We start from the raw sequence: 21,320 nt of genomic DNA, 5'->3' as shown, positions 1-21,320 counted from the left end.
GAGGCTGTTGGAAGGGAGGACTGGCTGAGTAGGTTAAAAATAGCAGCATCTCCCTCCAACCTCCCTGCCACTGCTGAGCCCCTCCTACTGCCTGCCTCCTCCCTGTGGATGAGACACATATGTTAAGGTTAATGGGTCTGGAAGGTTCTGCACAGGCAGCTTCACCTGCTGGTTGCTCAGAATTCTCACCGCATGGCTTCTGCTTTCAGCGCCAGCTCTAATTCTGGGAGAAACTCCTGTTGGGTCCCGCGGTGAACGCCTGGCAACAGACACTCAGGGCTCAGACGCTGTCAGCTGGGGGCCAGTCTACCAGTTTCCCTCCTTTCATTTCGTCCCAGAAAAGTTTCTCCTTGAAAACAATGGATACTTAGGAGTGGCCTACTTAAATGTCAAGGATGGAAGGAAGGAACAGAGAAATAGAACAAATGGGTAAAAGGAAGAGAAGAGGCACCGTAGCATGATGTGAAGGACCAGGGTCACATGGCCATACCTGGGACCCAATTCTGACGTTGCCATTACTAACTTGGAGTTGCTGCACAAGCAATTCAACTTCTCTAAGCTCCATCAAAGGGAGATGATTATCTCACTGATGTCATGGGGTTGTTGTATGTAGATGAGCTGAGATATAAAATCCTTGGCCCAGAGCCCACTGTGTGGTAAGGATTCAAAGATGGCAGCTATGACGATCGTTATGCTTCCACCGAAGCTTTTCCTGTTGATACTGGTGAGGCCGGCGACCATCTCTCTGGGATGCACTTGTTATTTATGTGGCTCCAACAGGCTGGGCCATGACATTCCTTTTCAGAGTATACACTTTCATGGTTAAGAGGAACGAGAAATTGTAGGCTTGACAACAGAAGATAGGCACAATTGACATTTGTGCAGTTTGCCAAATTTGCAAGTCACTTTTGTATAAATTTTCATTAGGGCCTCATAGCAATTCTGTGAATAGGGTTAATCATCCCAACTTGGGAGATAAGGAATCTGAGGTTCAGAAAAGTCAGGCAATCGCCTTAAGGTCGTGAGGTTAGCAAATGGCAGATTGAAACTCATCTTTCCAACACAACAGTGGACTGCGTGTAGGGCTCCCAGGTGCCTTCCCATTTGCTCCACTCCATTTCTGCTCATCTCCTTTCCTCTCCCGGGAATGTCCTTCCATCCAAATTCTGTCAGTTCCTTTTTGGTCCTCTAGAGCATGTGCTGTGAACATGTCACTGTCACAGCATTTACCTCCATATGATTGTCTCCTCCCTGCACTGAAACAAACCCTTTAAGACAGAAGCTAGTTTTTGTCTCTGTACTCCTAGTTGCTATTACATCATCAAATACAGTAGATTCTCAGTAAAATTTCAACCAATGAATGAGTATAAATGATGTACATTGTTCATCAGCCTGGTGGGGAAAGAGACATATTTGATAAAAATAACAGAGAATTGGTTTCACTTATATGTGGAATCTAAAAAACAAACAAAACCCCCCAGAAATACACTCACAAATAACAGAGCAAACTGGTGATTGACAGTGGGGAGTGAAGTGGGGTCATGCGTGAAATAGGCAAAGGGGATAAAGAGGTACAAATTTCAGTTATGGAATAAATAAGTCACGGGATGAGAAGTACAGTATAGGGAATGTAGTCAATAATATTGTAATCACTTTGTATGGTGACATATGGTAACCACACATTGTGGTGAACATTTCATAATGTATTATTGTCAAATCACTATGTTTTACACCTGAAACTAATATAATATTGTATGTCAACTGTATTTCAATTAAAAAATGAAAACAAAAGATGCAACAAAACAGAAATATTGGAGAAGCAATCTATTTTACAGTGGTTCACATAAATCATTATTATTATTTTTTTAATAAGACCCCTGTCTTTGAAATTTATGTAACATTTATTGAAACCCATTAGAAATGACAGTAGACCTTCTTGGAGATTTTGATTGGTCAGTATTTCAAGGTGGCATTCAGAATTATAATTACATTTGAAGGGCTAAATTTGATGAATATCATTCAACTTCAGATATCCCACAAACAAATCAACACAGAGTGATGTGATGTGTTATGAGTGATGTGTTCGATAGAGACCTGACTCCTTTAAGACCCATTTTTATTTCTTTCTCATCCTAGGCTTGTGGGTCATTTATTTTATTCCCCAAAGGTTCAGTCTGATGGTTGTTTTAGGCTACTTTGATAGGATTTTAAATGTCATGGCTCTCTGTCGGGGGAGACAATTCAAGGTTAATGAGAAACCAGAGCACACTGAGCGTAAATCTGGCTCTTTGGATTGACAGCCATAGGTGACAGAGACTGAAGATTCTTGTGCACAAACAATGACGGTGGTTTGACCTTTACCTGGGAAGGAAATGAGCTGACTCATCCTGAGCCAGATGGAACTCTACTCGGATTAAAGCTTCAGGAAGATCAATTTGAGAGCTGGAAGGTACCTTGAGGGGGTCTCTTCTATATATTTGTGTGTGTGTGTGTGTGTGTACACATATATGCACTTATGTGTATTTATATGTGTATATAGGTATGTGTGTGTCCTTATCCCCCACAGATTAAAGCAGTGGGTTTGCAGGGATATGCCTGCTATAGATTGAATGTTTGTGTTCCCCTCACTGGAATTCATATGTTGAATCCCTAAACCTTAATATGATGGTGTTTGGAGATGGGACCTTTGGGAGATAATAAGATTTAGATAAAGTCATGAGGGTGGAGTCCTCAGGATAGGATTAGTATCCTTATAAGAAGAGGAAGACACCAGAGCTCACTCACTCTCTCTCTCTGCCATTTGAGGAGACAGCAAGAAGCTGTCTGCAAACCAGGAAGCAGGCTCTTACCAGACCCCGAAGCAGAGGGCACCCTGATCTTATGGGAAAGAAATGTCCATTGTTTAAAGACTCAGTCTGTGGTATTTTGCTATAGCAGCCTGAGCTAAGGTGATACTCAAGGGGTTTTGGAAAGCCCATGAATGTGTGCATGTGTCTAACTTCCTCAAAGAAGTCCCTGACAGGTAGATTATTTCTTCCCGATCTTCATTTTCTGTTGAGGAGAAGAAAGGGATGTTCATTCCATCCCCCTCCCCCATCAGCAGGGATGGATGGGAAGACCATTCCTGTTTCCACTCTCTCAGCAACCTGGCTCACTCCTCCCCTGGAGAGACCTCTCTGGATGGGGAGTCTGAGGGTTCTCCTCTAGGAGCCTCCTGGACCTCTCTCAGTGGAATCTAGCTGCCACAGAGGAAGGGCCAGCTTCATGGGTGTGCAATCCACGCAGTTGCGCATATATATATATATATATATATATATATATATATATATATATATATATAAGGGGCCCTGCATTTTCATTTTGTACTGGCCTTTGAAAATTATGTAGCTGGTCTTGGATAGGAGGCATATTATCATCTGCTGTCCATTGAAGGGAAGGTTTTGTCCTTGCCCATAGTTTTGGAGGGTAAATTTCAGTTTGGGGGGGGATGTTTTAGGAAGCCCATCTGGCCACAGAAAAAGGCTTACTCTCCAACTAGCTTCACTGGCATGTTCTGGTGTTAGAGAGGCAGTGTTACCAGCATGGGACCACTGCTCGGTATAAAGTCTGGTTCTGCCACTTACAAGTGACATGACCAGGGGCAAATGATTCAACCTCAGGCCCTTCCATTTCCTATCTTATAATATTGTCACATGACCTAACATATCTAAGTGCTTATGATTCCTAGAACGCAGTAAGTGTTAATACGTGCTTATATATATATATATATATTTAAATTATTATTATTATTATTTTAAAGATTTTCTTTATTTATTCATGAGAGAGACACACACACAGAGAGAGGCACAGACACTGGCAGAGAGAGAAGCAGGCTCCACGCAGGGAGCCTGATGTGGGACTTGATCCTGGGCTTCCAGGATCACACCCTGGGCCAAAGGCAGGCGCCAAACCACTGAGCCACCCGGGCTGCCCGTGCTTTTATATTTTAATCTCCATGACTCCTGTACCTTATTGTCACTGATTAGGAATTTGGAAGGGGAAGTCAGGGCGTTACCTACTGGGTTCTCTAAAACCCCCATCTTGGAACGCCTGGGTGGCTCAGCGGTTGAGCGCCTGCCTTTGGCTCAGGGCATGATCCTGGAGTCCTGGGATCGAGTCCCACATCAGGTTCCTGCAGGGAGCCTGCTTCTCCCTCTGCCTGTGTCTCTGCCTCTCTGTGTCTCTCATGAATAAATAAATAAAATCTTTAAAAACAAAACCCATCTCAAAAGTTAAGCATCACTGGTAAATTTTAGTAGCAGGATCTTTCCCTGCCCTCGAGGAGCTTGTGAATTCACAGCCTGAAAACTGGCACCACAAGGTACACTGGGATAAGACTTTAGTAAGGGCTAAAAATGAAATAGTTAGCTGGTGACAGATGAACTCCTCTCATTGGTATAAGAAGGCTCTTTGTGATATCCTTCCAGTGCACCACACAGACAGGTCTTTTTCCTTCCCTAGACCACAACCACAAGCATGTCACTGAGATGTATTTATAAGAGACTTGGTTTTCAGCTTAAGAAATCAGGTCCCATGCAGTATTTGGGTAGAGCTATGGGCCCCTATGTCTGGCTTCGTAGTTCTCTAGAATCACCATGATTGTTCTCTGAACTCCAAAGGGGGATGAGTTATGTTTTCACACTCCTCCTGACTTCAGGAAGATCACAGGCTAGTGAGACAATCAGAATGCAGACGGTCAGTGATTAGGCCTCAACCCCTTTACAGGGGCTGAGGGAGTGTCCTGTGTAGTTTGGGCTACTGTAGAAATTACCACAGACCAGGGGGCTTAAATAACAATGTACTTCTCACAGTTCTGGAGGCCGGAAGCCCAGATTGGGGTACCAGCACAATCGGCTTCCAGTGAGTCTTTTTCCGGGTGTACAGGTAGCTGTCTTTGTTGTGTCCTCACAGCTTGCTGTGCCCTAGTTGGCAGTCTGGTCTCTCAGGACATCAGTCCCAGTGCTCTATCCTCAACCCAGTCACTTCACAAAGGCTCCACCTCCAAATACCATCACACAGGGATCAGTGTCAGTACATGAACTTGGGGTGACACAAACATCACAGGAAGGAGGGGGTCCTTTGGTTTATCTAAGGGACCAGCTGGAAAGGCTTCAAAGAGGGGGTTAGCCCTGAACTCTCTCGAGGTAAGAGTAGAATTTTCCTGCTAGACAGAGGCGTGTGTATATGTGCATGTCATGAATCTTAAGAAAAGTAGATGAAAGTAAAAATATTAATACACAGAGCTTGCTCTCATGGTGGCAACGGCCTCAGTTTTGGACTCACTGGTGCTGTGAATGAAAATCTTAATTTATATACTCTTCCCTGCAAAGACTCCCCTGCTCCTCCCTAGAATGCCTTCCTGCTGCTTAAAAATCACCCTCACTTGTGATTCGTACCTGCTTGAACAAATTTCTTTTTGGGAATTTGTCACTGGTAAATACTTTTCTAGATGGTCATGTTGGGAAGTTTTAAAAAGCTTCAAATGGCTTTTGAAGGAGTCTTCGTGCCATCTTCACACTCTGGGTGCCACAGGGAGAAGCGGATTAGAAAGCAACGAGTCTGCAGAGGCCAAACGGATCTGTGAGACGCGGAGAGGCCTAGGCTGGGCAGGAGATGCCTTTCCCACTGGAGCTCCCGGGAGTGGCTGCTCCTAGCCTCCAACGTAAATGCTTGGTTCTGTGGGCAGACTGTCAAAAGGCAATGATGAAACACCTCAGAATAAGTCCCAAATTAGAGCCTAGAACAACATGACCGTTGAAACCCTGGATCCATGAGTGAGATTTGTGAGGGGGCCCCAAGTACCCCGTCTGTGGGAGCTTTTCAAGGTATGAAGGTGATATGATCTAACGTGGAGCCTCAACTTCCACATGTGTAAAATGGCGCCCTTAGGAACCCACATTTGCAGACTGTAAAGCACTCCAGGCATTATTAGTCCACATCATAGTGCATCTTTTGAAGCTACCTAAAAACAGAAAATAGACCAACTTAAACAAAAATAGAGAAAAGCAAAAAGTGAGGGATCTTTTTGAAGCTGCTGTAACAAAAAATGCCATAGGGTAGGGGGCTTAAACAACAGAAATTTGTTTCTCACAGTTCTCTGGAGGTTGGAAGTCCGAGATCAAGGTGCCAGATGATTCAGTTCCTGAGGAAGACCTTCTCCTCAGTTTGCAGATGGCCACCTTCTTGCTGTGTCTTCACATGGTGAAGGAGATATGGAGCTCATTTCTCTTCTTGTAGGGCCACTAATCCCATTCATGCAGGCTCCACCCTCATGACCTAACTGCCTCTCAAAGGCTCCATCTCCGAACCTCATCACATTGGGAAACAGCATTTCAACATACACATTTTGGGAATACACAAATATTCAGTCCAGAGCATCAGGACTTGGAGGCTTGTCACTCATTAACCCTGAGGGCCCCAAAGCCTCAGGAAAACGGTAGCAGCTTTGTTCAAGAGGCTTGCAGCAAACAGACAAAAGAAAGTTTTCTGCCCACATTTGCGGTAATGATGCCTTCCCTCCCACCTCCTTCCTTATCTGTTGAGTTATGGGCACTGTCTAGGCGAGTAGGATCAAAATCCTCCTCTGAAAATTCACAGCCCATGGGACAGAGGCCCTTTAATCCCACTCTCACCACCGAATGTAGCTACAACGGGAGGAGGGTGCCACGTGCAGTTAAGCATCAAGGAAGTGGCTCCTGAGATGGGTGGTGGCAGTCAGGAACCCTTACTTTCATTCTGACCTGCTTACCAAGGTTTGCATTTCGTTTGCATATGAATATTTGTTTCTTTAATTATGACCCGACTATTTATTTGTTAAGTGTCAGAAGCAGGATTTACACCGTGGTCCTGGTAGACCACTTCTGATTATGGTTTGGACTGAGGACTACCTTTTCAAGATCTCTTCTGGCAAAACTCACCTCCTCTTTGATGCGGTTGCAGGAGATTCCCCTCTGGTCTAAAATGCACGGTGCTCTCCTTGGGTCAGGAGTAGGTTATGCAACCCTGGCCATAGTCCCCAATATGACCCTTAATCCATTTTATGTTCACCCAATTTCACTTTACTCCTACCCAACTTGATTTAATTCAATACAATTTAGCTCAAAACCTTTGGGCGCCCTTGCCAGGTGCTGGGGATCCGTGTGCTTCCTGGTCTTGGCAATTTACCCTCTGGCCGCTGGATGGCAGTATGTCCCACAGAATGTTCATTTTGGGGGCTGGCTCCTCCCCCAGGCCTGGGGCTCAGGGAGGACTGCTCCTCGCAGGCATTTGTTTAATGCACACTTCCAAATTGAACCGACAGCTTGCATCTTAGCCGTGCATGTGCAGTATATGTGTTTAATTATACTGTGGAATTAAATTCAGAAGGGTGAGAATGTGGTTACATGTGTGCGATTCCAAAGCCGCCTTGAGTTTGTGGCTTTTGCTAGGGGCTCAGTAAGGGGTTTAGAACCTGTGGGAGCCGGGTGGTGGGGCTGGGGGCGCTGCTGATCCGGGCTTCAGATCCAAGGGCAGGTGGCATCCACTTGAGCAAAAGAGTCCTGTGCAAATTTGGCTTCCTGGACCACTAAGAGTCGTGGCCCTGAGGCCCCTTCCCTAAGAGCCTGCTGTCCCAGGTCCAATGCCCAGCCTCTGGGCCCTCGCTTCCTCTGCTTCTGGCTGGGTTGCCTCATGAGAGCTGGCCTTCCATGGGGCCAGGGTCCTGCCCCAGACGTCCTTTTCCCCAGTGTCACTGACTTACCTACCACGGGGCGCCACAGGCTGCTCCCACTGTGTGGGATACCAGTGACTTCAGAGCGGCATTTATTAGGCAGGGCTTTATCATCCGGGGTGTTCAGGGATGGCTCTAATGGTGCACTTTCAGGCCTTGGAAAGGCCAGTGGGAACCATCACCTGAATGGAAAGGCCTCAGTCAGGGTGATCTCCCTGGCACCTGTGGCGAGTTGGTATCCCTCCAATGGTCCTGAATAGTTCTAGTGGTGGTGGAGGGAATCTCACTGCTTCCTGTAGATACTTCCCTTGTTGGTAGTTTTAATTACTTAAGCATTTCACATTTTCTTTGAGCTGAAATCTGACCTCTTAGAAATTTCAACTAGTGGTCCTCATTCTTTTCCCTGGGCCATGGAAGTAAGACCTTGTAGACATAGTTTAATTGCATATCTTGGTTCGGCCAGAGACTCAGCATCTCTCTCTTTTTTTTTTTTTAAGATTTTTATTTATTTATTTTTTTAAGATTTTATTCATAAGAGACACAGAGAGGCAGAGACACAGGCTTGGGCAGGAAGCCCAAGGCAGGACTCGATCCTGGGTCTCCAGAATCCCGTCCTGGGCTGAAGGCGTGCTAAACTGCTGAGCCACCCGGGCTGCCCAAGACTCTGCATCTCTAACAAGCATTCAGTGATGCTCTCCTCCTGGTTCAAGGACCGCACTGTGAGCAGCAGGGGAGCAGAGGAAAAACCTAGGGCTTTGCAATTATCTTTGGATTCCAAGTCTGGCATTGCTTGCTAGCTCTGTGGCCTTGGAAGTTACTCAGGTTCCAACCGGTAAAATGGGGATCATAACGCTCAAATAAATAATGCCTAATTAATTTATTATGAGAGTTCCATGAAATTATGAGTTTGTATTAGCTGGGAATGCTGTCAGTTATAAGTAAAAGAAACCTGACTAAAATGGGCTTAAACTATTGAAGTTTATGTTTTTTGCATAACAAGAAGTAGCGGCTGGCATTTGTTCAGCTGCTCATTGATGCAATTAAGGATCCAAGTTCTTTATATCTTCCCCCTGCTATTCTTAGCCCATCGACTTTAATTCTCATGCTTCTTGCCACGTGATCATAACATAGTTGCCATAGCTCCAAACATTCTATGTGCATTTAAAGAAACAGTAAAAGTGGAAATGCCAGTAATGGTCAAGTCTGACTCTTTTATTAGGAAAGCAAAACATTTCCTGAAAGCCCCCCCCCCCCCCCCCCCGCCCCGAGAGTTTTCCATAGTCTTATTGGCCAGAGCTGGGTCCTATGACCACTCTAAGTTTTAAGGACCCTGGCATAAGCAATCACTGTCAAACGGAATAGGATCGTTATGGTTCATTACCTTGGGCTAGGGGCATGGCTACTCAACAAAATTGCAGGTTTTTTTTTTTTTTTTTTTTTTAAGATTTTATTTATTTATTCATGTGAGACAGAGAGAGAGAGAGAGGCAGAAACAGGCAGAGGGAGAAGCAGGTTCCCTGCAGGGACCCTGATGCAGGACTCAGTCCCAGGACCCTGGGATCCTCAGCGGAAGAAGGACGTTCAACTGCTGAGGCACCCAGGTGTCCCCAAAATTGTAGTTCTGTTTTAGTAGGTGTTTTAGCCAAGCATGGGCTGCTTTTTAACAAAGTAGTGTAGACTGGGTATTTTATTTTATTTTTATTCTTATTTTTTAAATTTTATTTATTTATTCATGACAGACACACAGAGAGAGAGAGAGGCAGAGACACAGACAGAGGGAGAAGCAAGGCTCTGTGTAGGGAGCCTGACGAACTCGATCCCGGGTCTCCAGGATCACACCCCAGGCTCAAGGCAGTGCTAAACCACTGGGCCACCGGGGCTGCCCAAGACTGGGTATTTTAAACAACAAATATTTATTTCTCAGTTCTGGAGGCTCAGAAGTCCAAGATGGGGGTACCAGTAGATCCAGCATTTGATGAGGCCTGCTTCCTGGTTCATAGATGGCTGTGTTCTTGCTTTTCTTTACATGTCAGAAAGAGGGCAAGAGAGCCCTCTGGGGTCCCTTTTATAGGAGCACTACTCCTATCCATGAGAGCCAGACCCCAGGACCCAAAGGCCCTGCCTCCTAATACCACCATCCTGGGGACTAGGATTTCAACATGAATTTTGGGGGAATAGTCGGTTGTGGCAAGGTCAAAATAGGGGTCTCACATTAGATAGGAAACTGTGTTTTTTAAATCATGTCCATAAATTAATTGACATGCCTCCCTTTAAGAAGTAGGATCGTGGGCTGCCTGGGTGGCTCAGCTGTTTAGCGCTGCCTTCAGCCCAGGGCCTGATTCTGGAGACCCGGAATCAAGTCCCATGTCAGGCTCCCTGCAGGGAGCCTGCTTCTCCCTCTGCCTGGGTCTCTGCCCCTCTCTCTGTGTCTCATGAATAAATAAATAAAATCTTAAAAAAAAAAAAGTTGGATATTTTTTCTTCCCCTCAAACTTCATTTGTAACCAATGGAGTATGTTAGAAATGAAGCTGTATGACATGTGAGGCTGAGTCATAAAAGGCCACGCATCTTGTACTATTTCCTGGAACCCTTTCACCTAGAGCCCTGAGATGCTTTGTAAGGAGATAGACTCCCCTGAGGCTGCAAGTCACACAAGGAGGCCACATGTAGGTGCTTCAGTCAGCGGTCCTAGTCTTCCAATGATCCTAGCCCAGGTTGCGACTCGTGAGTGAATGAGCCTTTAGATGATTCCAGACCCCCACCATTGGGTCTTCCTAGCTGAGGCTCTGGAATTGTGCAGTAAAGGCAAGCCGACCTTGTCATGCCGTCTGAATGCCTGACCCACAGAATCTATAAACATAATGGTTATTCTTTCAAACTGCTAAATTTGGGGAGCAATTTTTTTTTTTTTTTACTTAGTAATGGTAACTGGAATAGAAACTAATAGAATTTGCCACAGAATGTTTCCCATCGCACCTGGCAGAGAGGAGCTGTTCAAACTATGCACGTGTTAGAACTTCTCTTCACTTTCCAAGACTGTTTCCTTCCTTGGCACCAAGCATTTAAGGCAAGCCACAATTGCATCTTCATTTCCTTCCAGTGTTTCTCACTTGAGTTCATTTTACTTTTCTTTACCAAATTGCTTGCTATCCTCTGAGTGTTTACATGGTGACATGCCTTTTTAAAGGTCCATAATCCAAATCTAATAATAACGGTGGAGATTTATAGAATGATTACTATGTACCAAGCCCTTTGAAAAGCATATTAGCTTATGAGGTAGGTACTCATATTAGACTCATCTTAAAGTTGAGGAGCCTGAGGCACAGAGGGGATAAATACTTGCCCAAGGTCACTGAGCTAGTAAGTGGAAGTAGCCAAATTGTGTAGTGTAGCTGTTCTCCGTTATGGAAGCAATACGTTGTCTGTGTAGGACTGTTGCCGTAGAAGCATGGGCCAAGCAGTACCTTTGAGATCCTGTGGGGTTGGGGGGAAGAAGCATATTGCATATGTGAATAGCCCAGTGAAAACCATACTGGAAGAAGAAGCCATTTGGAAGATTTTTCGGGTCCCCAAGGTCTGTTATCTTGAGAAATCTTGGCATTCTCTGGCCCTGGTGTGGGGCTCAGCACCACTTCTGGAAACACTGTTCTTGCTATGCACCCTTGCTACTGATTCTTGTCCTGCCCAGTTGAATACCAGCAACAATTTATTGAGTCTACTTTGGCTCTCTCAGGGATGTTTGTTTCTAAGTTGCCTTCTTGATGAGACCTTCTCTTCTTTCACACTTATCTCCCCTTCAGGATTCTCTCTGTGTCCCTTATTCATGGACTGTTTGTACTGGCCACACACACTCCCCTTCCCCCTGCTTCCTCACACTCTGTATCTACTTCCCAGCCCATTCACTTCTGACTGCTGCCATTCAGATGTTTAATGACAACTGCTATTCTCTTCCTGGACTGGCCCAAATGACCCCCAGAATCCAGCGCCACCAGTGTCTGTTTCTGTTGGCAAAACAGACTAAGTATCTTAGAAAAACAAACTTAGTGTATCTTAGGAAAACACTTCAGAGGGCCTGATTATCACTACCTCCTTCTCCAAGTTCCCATAATACAGCCTTTCCCTTTTGACCATATCAGATAATTTTAACTGCAAATGACATTAAAATCACTGAATCTGTCTCCTTTTGGAGACCTAGAATAATGTATACTTGTTGGTCATCTGGCCATACAAGAACTTTCCCTCCCCCAAACTCTCCCTATGTAGTCTCCAGAGCCAGTCACTGAAACTTTGAAAGCTTTTGGTATTAACTTTTTATTTCTAAGTAATAAGCTTAATATTTTCCCCTCATTTTAAATTATGAACATTTTCTACTTATTTTCTGTTAGGATTCTCAGACTTTTTATTTTTTTCTTCTATTTTCATATGACAGATTTAGGTCACTCAATAATCAGTTTTGACATTTCTTTGACCATGGAGAGATTGCTGAGCCAATTAGAGTACTATGACCACATTATAAAAATTTGAAGCAAATGGAAATAGCTCACATCATGAACACCCAGGTACTTATTATCTCAGTCGTAACCTAACATTTTGCCACATTTGTTTCAGGCTTAAAACAAAGCATTATAGGGGCAGTTGAAACCCTTTGGGTTTATCTTTCTCATCTCATTCTTTCTCTTCTCTCCTTACTACTTTGAAACAACTACCATCCTGAAAATGATGTTTGTCATTCCATGAATTTTTTTTTTACTTATGTTACATATGTATGCACTCCTAAATGATATATAGTATTTCTGTGTTTTAAAAATTTTTTTAAAATTTTTATTTATTTATGATAGTCACACAGAGAGAGAGAGAGAGAGGCAGAGACACAGGCAGAGGGAGAAGCAGGCTCCATGCACCGGGAGCCCAACGTGGGATTCGATTCCGGGTCTCCAGGATCGCACCCTGGGCCAAAGGCAGGCGCTAAACCACTGCGCCACCCAGGGATCCCTGTGTTTTAAAATTTGAGATGAATGGCATAATACTTTGATTAACCTTTTGTACCTACTCCCCCCGCCCCCAACCTCTATTTTCACTTTGAGGTTTATCCAAGTAGATAATACATGTAACTCTGGCTTTTAAAACTAATGTGTGGTATTTCATTGCATAAGTAAACCACACAATATATAAATCTGTTTTTCTACTAATAAACAAAATTATATTTTTATCCATTTTTTGGGTTATTATAAACAATGCTGCAGTGAACATTCTCATAGTTGTCTGCTCAGGCATATGTGGAAGAGTTTTCTAAATATGCTGAATTTTAGTAAATAACAAGCACGTGCAGTTTTCCTAGGTATTGTCAAATTGTTTTTCAAAATGGCTGAAATAATGAAATGCACATCAGCACTGTATGAGAGTTTTTTTTTGGAATGGCGAGACTTTTATTTTTTTCTAACATCCTGGGCATAAAATGGTATCTAAATGTGATTTCAATTTGTATTTCCCTTTCACTTGTGAGGCTGAGCATTTTTTCATAAATTTATTGGCTATTCCTTGCACAGGTTTGTCTCATTTTTTATTTGCTCAAATTTCAACGTACCTATTATTAATTTTTACAAACAGATGTTCTGACATCTGCCAAAGACTGTCCAGCCTCCAGCTTCAAGTAACAGAGCACCAACAAACAGTAGTTTACATAACAAAGACATGTAATTATCTCACATAACAAGAATCCTGGCAGTAGGGGCTTGCAGGTTAGGTTGAGAGGCAGATTTGAATCTGGCTCTTCTTGTCTTTCTCTTCTGCCATCCTCAGCAAGGTGACTGTCTCTTGGGTGGTCCTAAAACTACTGCTGCAGCTCCAAAGAGCATATCTTAATATCACACAGGCCAAAATAAATAAAATATTAAAAAAAAAACCACACACACAGGCCAGAACAGAAAGGAAGATGTCAGGAGCTCAAACTGGGCCTTTGCCCTTTGCTCTCTTTTGCCAGTGCACAAATTCTTAGAATTCCCCTGAGGCCTGGCGCTTGCTATATCATAGGCCAGAACTGGTCACATATCAATGTTAGACGAATCATTGATATTTGGGTATAGGACTCCCTGATTGACTTAGGCCAGTCCCGATGCCTCCTGGAAGCCAGACAGATTGTAGCCCAAACAAAATCTAGTAGTATGGAGAAAGAGAAAAACAGCCAAAATACCTCTTCTTTCTCAAATCAACAAGTGGTCTATCTGTTCCTATTTTTTCCTCCCGGAGAGCTCCCTTCTTCATTTCTTGTCCAATGGTTCCTGCCATGGCCTGCTTACAGCTTCCTCTTTACTGCTGTCATCTGTTGGGGCCTTTCCTGAAAGCCATGTTTTCCTCTTTCTCATTTCTTCTCTCTCCTTTTGCAGAAGCCCAATCCTTCAGTAATTTCCTAAGAAATAGCACATTGGAGATGCATGCTCTGAATTATGCTTGTGCACAATCGTCCATATTCCATCCTTACATTTGATTCACCACTTGGTTGTATAGAATGTTTGGCTTCAAATAATAGTCTTGGCTCAGAGATTTGGAGGCATTGCTCCATTATTCTTTTATTTCCAGTGTCTGGTAGTCCAAAGCTATCCTGATTCCTGATCCTTTGATGACAACTCTCCTCTTTTTAAAAGTTCTCCAGATGTCCTCTTTATCCCTGACCTTCTGAAATTCCATATAGCTGTACTGAAGTCGGGCACTCAGGAAGCTCTCATAGGCAGACTTCTATCTTTTTTTTCCCCTACAGTGTGGATTTTTATTTTATTTATTTTATTTTTTTATTTTTAAAGATTTTATTTATTTATTCATGGGAGACACAGGGAGAGAGAGAGGCAGAGACACAGGCAGAGGGAGAAGCAGGCTCCATGCAGGGAGCCCGACGTGGGACTCGATCCTGGGTCTCCAGGATCAGGCCCTGGGCTGAAGGTGGTGCTAAACCACTGAGCCACCTGGGCTGCCCCCAGTGTGGATTTTTTTTTTTTATTTTAATTTAAATCCCAGTTAGTTAACATGGAGTATAATATTAGTTTCGGGTGTACAAAATAGTGATTCAACACTTGCACATGCTCATCACAGCAGGTGTAGTCCTAATCCCCATCACCTGTTCCTCCCCAGCCATATCCAGCAGTTTGTTCTCCAGTTAACAGTCTGTTTCGTGGAGGCAGGCTTCTATCTTGCAGTTGTGGGAAATAGTCTTGTTTTATGCCTCTGATAGTTTCCTTCCCTTAATTTCCCTTAGTTTTCTCTATGCTGGACTCCTGGGACTCCTGTTGGTTGCACAGTGGACTTTCTGGATTAATCTCCATAGCATTCTTATCATTTTTCTTGGCCCACTTTTTCTCTTTTTATCTTTTGATTTTATTTCTGTGAGTCTTTTGGCTTGATTATTGAGTTTATTTGCTTTCATATTTTTAATATCTAAGAACTCCTTATTCTTTAATAAATTCCCTTTCATAGCATCCTATCTTATGTATAAAATATCGCTCTGAGGATATATTTTTTTGGGATGTTCTTCTGTTTCCCAGATTGTCTGTTTTCTGTAGTTTCCTTTTCTTCTGTTTGTTTTTCATTTGCTTGAGTGTCTCTCATGGTGGAATCCTTATTCCTGTGTATGATGGCTCCTTGTCTGCCCACATCGAAGAGGCTGACACTGAAATGTTGGTTAGAAGCTGAGAATGCATGGCCTGGGCTTGTTGATGAGGGAACTTTATGTAGAAATTTGGAGCATAGGATGGGATAGTCTCAAAGTCAAAATATGCAAGCCTTTATTCTAAAGCCATTTCAATTTGGTCTTGGTAGGACCTCACAGTAGGTCTCTGTGGCATCAGGTTTTTGCAATGCTAACTTATTCATATTACTCAAGATATTAAACTTCCTTAGGCCTCAGTTTCCTTGTCTATAATCAGATGGAATTGGACTAGGTGACCTCAAAGGACTCTTTCCACTCTATGGTTTTATAATATGATTCAGGACAGAGATTAGTTAAGAGATAGAAGCATATTAGAGGGAATCAGCTATGCTAAAATATAAAAATCCTTTGAAGCTGTCAGGAGATCGGCTCCTAAAAATCTAATAAAAATTTTGACTCATTGGGGACATGACTCAATGGGAGATAATTAGAAATAAACCTGGGAGGGAGGACTAAGAAGGGCTAATATTCAGCGGCAATGCCTTAATTAATTTTGCCTATGCCCTTGGGATGTTGAAGTCACTAGGTTTTGCTGTCTACCTCTTGGAGCTGAATTGCACACGTAAGCTGGACGTTGCTGATTGAATGGGGTATTATAGATCCAGGGAGAAGGAAGGAGTATTAGATTTTAATTTATAATAACCCATCTAAGACCCTGGGTCTTAGGTTGACAGATCCCTACACAAAGGTCAACATCTTGGAGGATTTCTAAAATTAGATTCTTGTTTACTCCTAAGATGAAGCTGTGTCCCTCCCCCTGGGGTACCATAAGGTTAAGGGACTCCCAAAAGGTGGTAGAAAAAACATTACTTGGAGATTTCACATTTCTGCATGGGGATTTGCTAGGGTCTGACATGTGTGTGTATTAAATTAAAAGTAAGTCTTAGTTTAAACTATTTGCTTAATTAGACTATCAATTCCTGCAAAATCGGTGCCTGGCATCCTGATTTCTTTATGTCTCACTCACACAATGTGTGCAGTTGGTGTTTACTACACATTTGAGTAAAGGAAGCTGTTGAGATGCACACACACGCCTGTAGGACACCACTTCCTTTCCATTCACCTTCCACGCATGTGGAAAATCTATGGGTCACCATGCGAATGCAGTGCGTGCTAGGCAGGCTGAGGACTGGACCTGGGGCTTGTTTGAAAGATAAAGGACGATCAACTCCATTTGATGGAATTCCAATGTCACAAAATACCCCGAGGAATAACTTCCCAGCCAATATTCCTTCCTTCAGCTGCATGACTAGTCTTGCTGTCACCTCAAGATCATGTTGCCTGAGTAGAAAATATAGCTAAGCTGTCATGATGGTATTTACACAGAGCAAAGCAGAGAATGATGGCGGGGGAGACATTTAGGGGAGATTTCCTGGATTTACGATATTGATTTTTGGTCTTTGTATGAGGAAGAAATTAACATCCCTCCTCCTAGAAATATGTTCTCTGTAATGAGCCTGGTTAACTTCATGAAATACAGCTTACCAAGTTAGTGCTTGCCAAGAAGGGGACAGGATTGGACTCCGAGAAGTGCAGGCAATTGCACCCAAAGATGGGGCTCTGTTAGACTTCAGGCAAGGAAGGGGAGCAGTTAGGCTGTCTTTGGTTTTGGCAAAGCCGGTGAAAGGTGAGCTTCAGTTGGGGAAACCTATTTAAGGAAGAGGTGGAGGGGTGAGAGAGGATTTGCATCACAGTGTAGTCTTGGGGGGCTACTGGTTTTTTTTTGGGTTTGTATTTTGAGTAAAGCCATTCATTCATTTATCCACTGAGCAAGGGCTAGACACCATCCTCATCACCAAGGATGTGAGGAGTTGTCTTTTGGGAGCTGGGAGACTGGAAGAGGAAACCACTAAAGCCAGCCTTATTGCAGTTGAACATGGAGACTAACCCTTTGAGAAATTCAGAATCAGCCCTGAGCATTATGAAATGGGAAACTTACTTTTGGTTAAGCCCAATGTCCATGTGTTACCTTTTAGTTAAATGGCACCCTAGCACAGCAGCTGGCCTTGAACTTTGAAACAGTCCTCCTAAAAATATGCCTTTCACCATTCCTCCCTTTCTTAGTGATCTGCAGTGATTTCTTATGTAGCCCACTGAAATCAGATCAAAATCCTACACCTGAATTTGAAGGTTTCTCATATTTTAGCTTATCTTCCTTTCCAACCAAATAGGATTCACTGCCCCCTCCCCCTGCAGGGGCCACCTTTCTCCTCTGAGAGGGCTTTTGGTCAGCTGATACTCTCTGATAGGATCCTCAGCTTGTTAAATTATTGGTAGATGGCTGCTGCCCTGAGGAGCACTCCTACCCTCCAATCCCAGGTGCACCTTTGCCTGGGACCCACCTATACTTCCACATCCCATGAGCTAACAGGTTAACACCTGGCATCACAGGGAGAGCACCTCAGCACCATATGCAGGGTCTGAGCCCAGTCTGGACAGCTGGTGAAATATTTTGCATGTACCCTGTATAGACCTATGGGGCCCACTGTGCACTCTTTCCACCTTCCATGCTGCTCTTCCTCTTCTTTGCCTGTTTGGATACTCACCACTTTTCCAAGACCCAACGCATAGCAAACTTCGTCTATGCATTTAATAACTATTTATTGAGGGCCTGCAATGGACACAATGGTGTAAGACAGATGCTGTGTAGCCCTCCCAGAGCCTATAGTTCAGACATCTGTCACATAATCATTTAAATCAGTGGAAATTGTGTGACATGGGCCATGCAGGGGGTTGGAGTGCTAGGGACTGTGGGGACCTGTACTTGGACGTCTGACTGGGCCTCTATTCCCAGGCTGTGAGCCTGATCTGGGGTTGGGGAAGGGCAGGAGATGTCAGGGATGACTGCCCTGTGGTCCTGGCCTTTGGGCTAAGGTCTGAAGTACAAGTGGACATTAACTAGGCATGAGAAGTGGAAGTGGCATGTGTGAAGGCCCAGGGGTAGGGGAAGTATGTTGTGTTTGGGGTATTGACAATAGCCGGCCTGATAGCCTGCAAAGCCCTTTTCGTCCATGGACCTGTTTCTTTCATGGGCCCATTTCTATGACTCCTTGGAATTATATCCTAATATCTTCTTAGTGACTCATTAATAAAGAGACTGATGGTTTCAATAAGCATGGATTTAGGACCTGGTATGCCCCGTGAGAGGTGCTGGGAAAACGAAGCCTACCACAAGCTCTCATAGTGCTCCTTTACTCTTTCCTTTCCCCTTTGTGGCCCTTGGCCCACTTTTAATTACCGTTCCTTGCTCCTTCTCCCTTTCCTCTACTTCGTCAGAGCTAGCCGTTACCTTCTGAAGGGATTGTCTGTCCTCTTTATTACAGTATCCCTAGACCCTGGTACAGAACCTGGCATATAGTAGGATGTGTTTGTTGAATGAATACTTTTTTTTTTTTTTTAAAGATTTTATTTATTTATTTGCCAGAAAGAAAGAGAGCACAAGTAAGGGGAGCAGGAGAAGAGAAGCCAGCTTCCTGCTGAGCAAGGAGCCTGATGCGGGGCTCAATCTCAGGACCCTGGGATCATGACCTGGATGCTCAGCCAACTGAGCCATCCAGGCACCCCTGTTGAATGAATACTTGTATTGAATTAAAGCCCGATGAGACATGTTGGTGACCTTATGTCTGGTAACTGTTCTACAGTGTACTTTGCATTATTCTTTAATTGCTTCCTGTTCAGAGGTCTTTCTGCCAGACTATTAGCTCTCAGAGGGTGGGACTGGTTGGTTAGGAACTGTCTGTGCAGACTTAGTGTAAGAATTTACAAGAATGAAAGGAGATGATTTGAACCAGAATCCAGAAGCTCATGCACAGAAGTTTACAAACTGGAGTCAATCCTTCATGATGAAACAAAGTCCTTTGAAACTTCCAGGAGAAATTGAGAGGCAACATAGCAATAGTAATAGCAACAACAACAACAACAATAATGCTGAAGTTTAACTTAATTCTTTCAGTGCTACGGTGCTTTTCCTGTGAGTTCCTGGCTTTCCAATACAGAGTTCCGTATTTATTGGGATTAAAGAAGGTATTTAGTTTGTCAGGTAAGCACCATATATATATTTTATATTTCTGACATTTGAGAAGCAGGGCAGACGGACCCAATCTCTGGCCACTTCCCCTCTCAGTTTACCGGGTCACTGCCTGAACTCTCACATCCAGAGGTGACACAAAACGGTGGTGGTGGTATTATTACCTCTATCCATGGCTTAATCCCTCCATTAAATACAATCAGGTCTGAGATGGGATCCTTCAGCCAGGAATCCATCCGAGCAGGCTAGCCTTAGTCCCAGGGGACAGCCAGGGGTCATTTTTTACCACTGTGAGTCTGATGCAGGAAGTTCTTAGGGGAAAACTCGTTAGCCAGGGAATGGGATTTTATTTGGGGCTTTGCAGTTCCGTGGTAACCCCTCCAGTGACCTCGCTCAGATGGCCTTCTCCTCTGTGTTTTAGGTGGTGCCTTCAAGGAAGCGAAGGGGGTGCGGTTCACAGGAAGAAATGAGCCCAAAGGAGACTGCCAATTACTGCACCTGTCAGTGTTCAACAACAGATAAAATTAATTCAGAAACCCAAACAGTCTGCAGAAAACCGAACACAATTATCTAAGAAATTAAGTTATACCGTCGCTATGACCTTTAATCAATCATCCAACCGTTAATGTTAATTTTGTGATCTAAAAATCATAGTTCTATTTGCATTTTAATGGCTGCTAAATGAGTGTCATCAGGAAGAAATAATGGCAGGGTGGCCTTTTGCTACAAATTCTTCCTTCCTAATGGTAATGCGGAAAGCTAGGAAACGGTGTTTGGAAAAGGTTTTGTTTCGCCTTCCAGCAGATGTATGGAGCTGCCCTTCTCAAATGAAAAAACAAGCAATTCCCCACAAATACCACCACCTGTTGTTATAAATAAATCCAAGCTGTAAAATGGAACTCAGGCTTAATGGCAAAATCATTACGGGCATCCTACCCCCCTCCTGCCAACCGTTCATTACGGCCTCGTAACCACTTGTTTCTCAGTCATGTACCTTTTTAAGCTTCCGACTGGCCATCAGGCACCATCCCTAACCAGGAGAGATGGCCTGTGGATTTGTGGCTAAAAATATAAAGTTACCCACCTCGGGGAGAATGATCACATGTCGTGTGCCTGGTTTAAATGGCTAGAAACTGGCTACATGCCACTCCATATTTAGGTTTTCCTTTAAATCTTAATCCAGACATCCAGTGGCGTATTTCACAGCTAATGAACCTAACCTTCAAGTAGGAGCATAAAATCCTAATTAAATCAGGGCATCGTGAGGTTATTGGCAGGCTGTTTATAATTTGGCAGACTCTTGCTTCTATGAGTAGTTATAGGAAAATTATAAAGCATTAGAACTGGAATGCTGTATAATTATCCTCTTGTCTATCTCCAAACTCCTTTAGTTTGTCGTGGAGTCTATCACTCCATCTATAAATATCAATTGTTTAGTAGGCCCAGGGTATTGGGCTTACTGAAATATTGTGCTCCTCATGTAAAGCTAAGCTTTTTTCCTCCAATCTCTTGGGAGGAAGGTCTATCTGAATTATTTCTTCTGATAAAAGAAGTCTTGAATTTATACATTTGGAAGGAAAGCTTTAAAACTAAAGAGCTTCTGCGATTTTCTGAGTACAGGAGATTCAAATAGGGAAGGGAGGCAAAAATATTAAAGATGAATGCCAACTTTTTTTTCTTCCAAGGAAAGGTGGAGGGGGGGAAGGTTCCTGCAAAGATTGCAAAACTCCATTTCATAAAAGATTTATTAGCAATGACAGAGGGAGATTGCTGAGTGGAACCCTGATAAATGCCTCGCCTTTTTTCACTGCCTTAAAATTATGGGTTCTGTCCATAAAGTACTGATTAA

At 43.6% G+C, this 21,320-nt stretch overlaps 1 long non-coding RNA gene across 9 annotated transcripts in view; it reads left to right on the top strand.

The window, feature by feature from the left end:
* LOC140602933 (uncharacterized) overlaps positions 1-20,370 on the top strand; it is a 105,587-nt gene extending 85,217 nt beyond the window's left edge. For 7 of the 9 annotated variants that reach the window (XR_012005942.1, XR_012005943.1, XR_012005941.1 and 4 more), the window contains 2 exons: positions 19,397-19,483; positions 19,893-20,370. This is a non-coding gene — a long non-coding RNA (uncharacterized lncRNA). Of the gene's footprint in view, positions 1-2,300; positions 2,450-19,396; positions 19,484-19,892 lie in introns of all 9 variants that reach the window. The other 2 variants (XR_012005939.1, XR_012005936.1) reach the window with 1 other exon arrangement.
* The last annotated feature ends 950 nt before the right edge of the window (positions 20,371-21,320 follow it).

This window comes from Canis lupus, chromosome 13 (genome assembly GCF_048164855.1).
Source record: "Canis lupus baileyi chromosome 13, mCanLup2.hap1, whole genome shotgun sequence".
NCBI classification, from domain to species: Eukaryota; Metazoa; Chordata; class Mammalia; order Carnivora; family Canidae; genus Canis; species Canis lupus.
The sequence above is the reverse complement of the archived record's forward strand: the minus strand, read 5'-3'. Positions and strand labels throughout refer to the sequence as shown.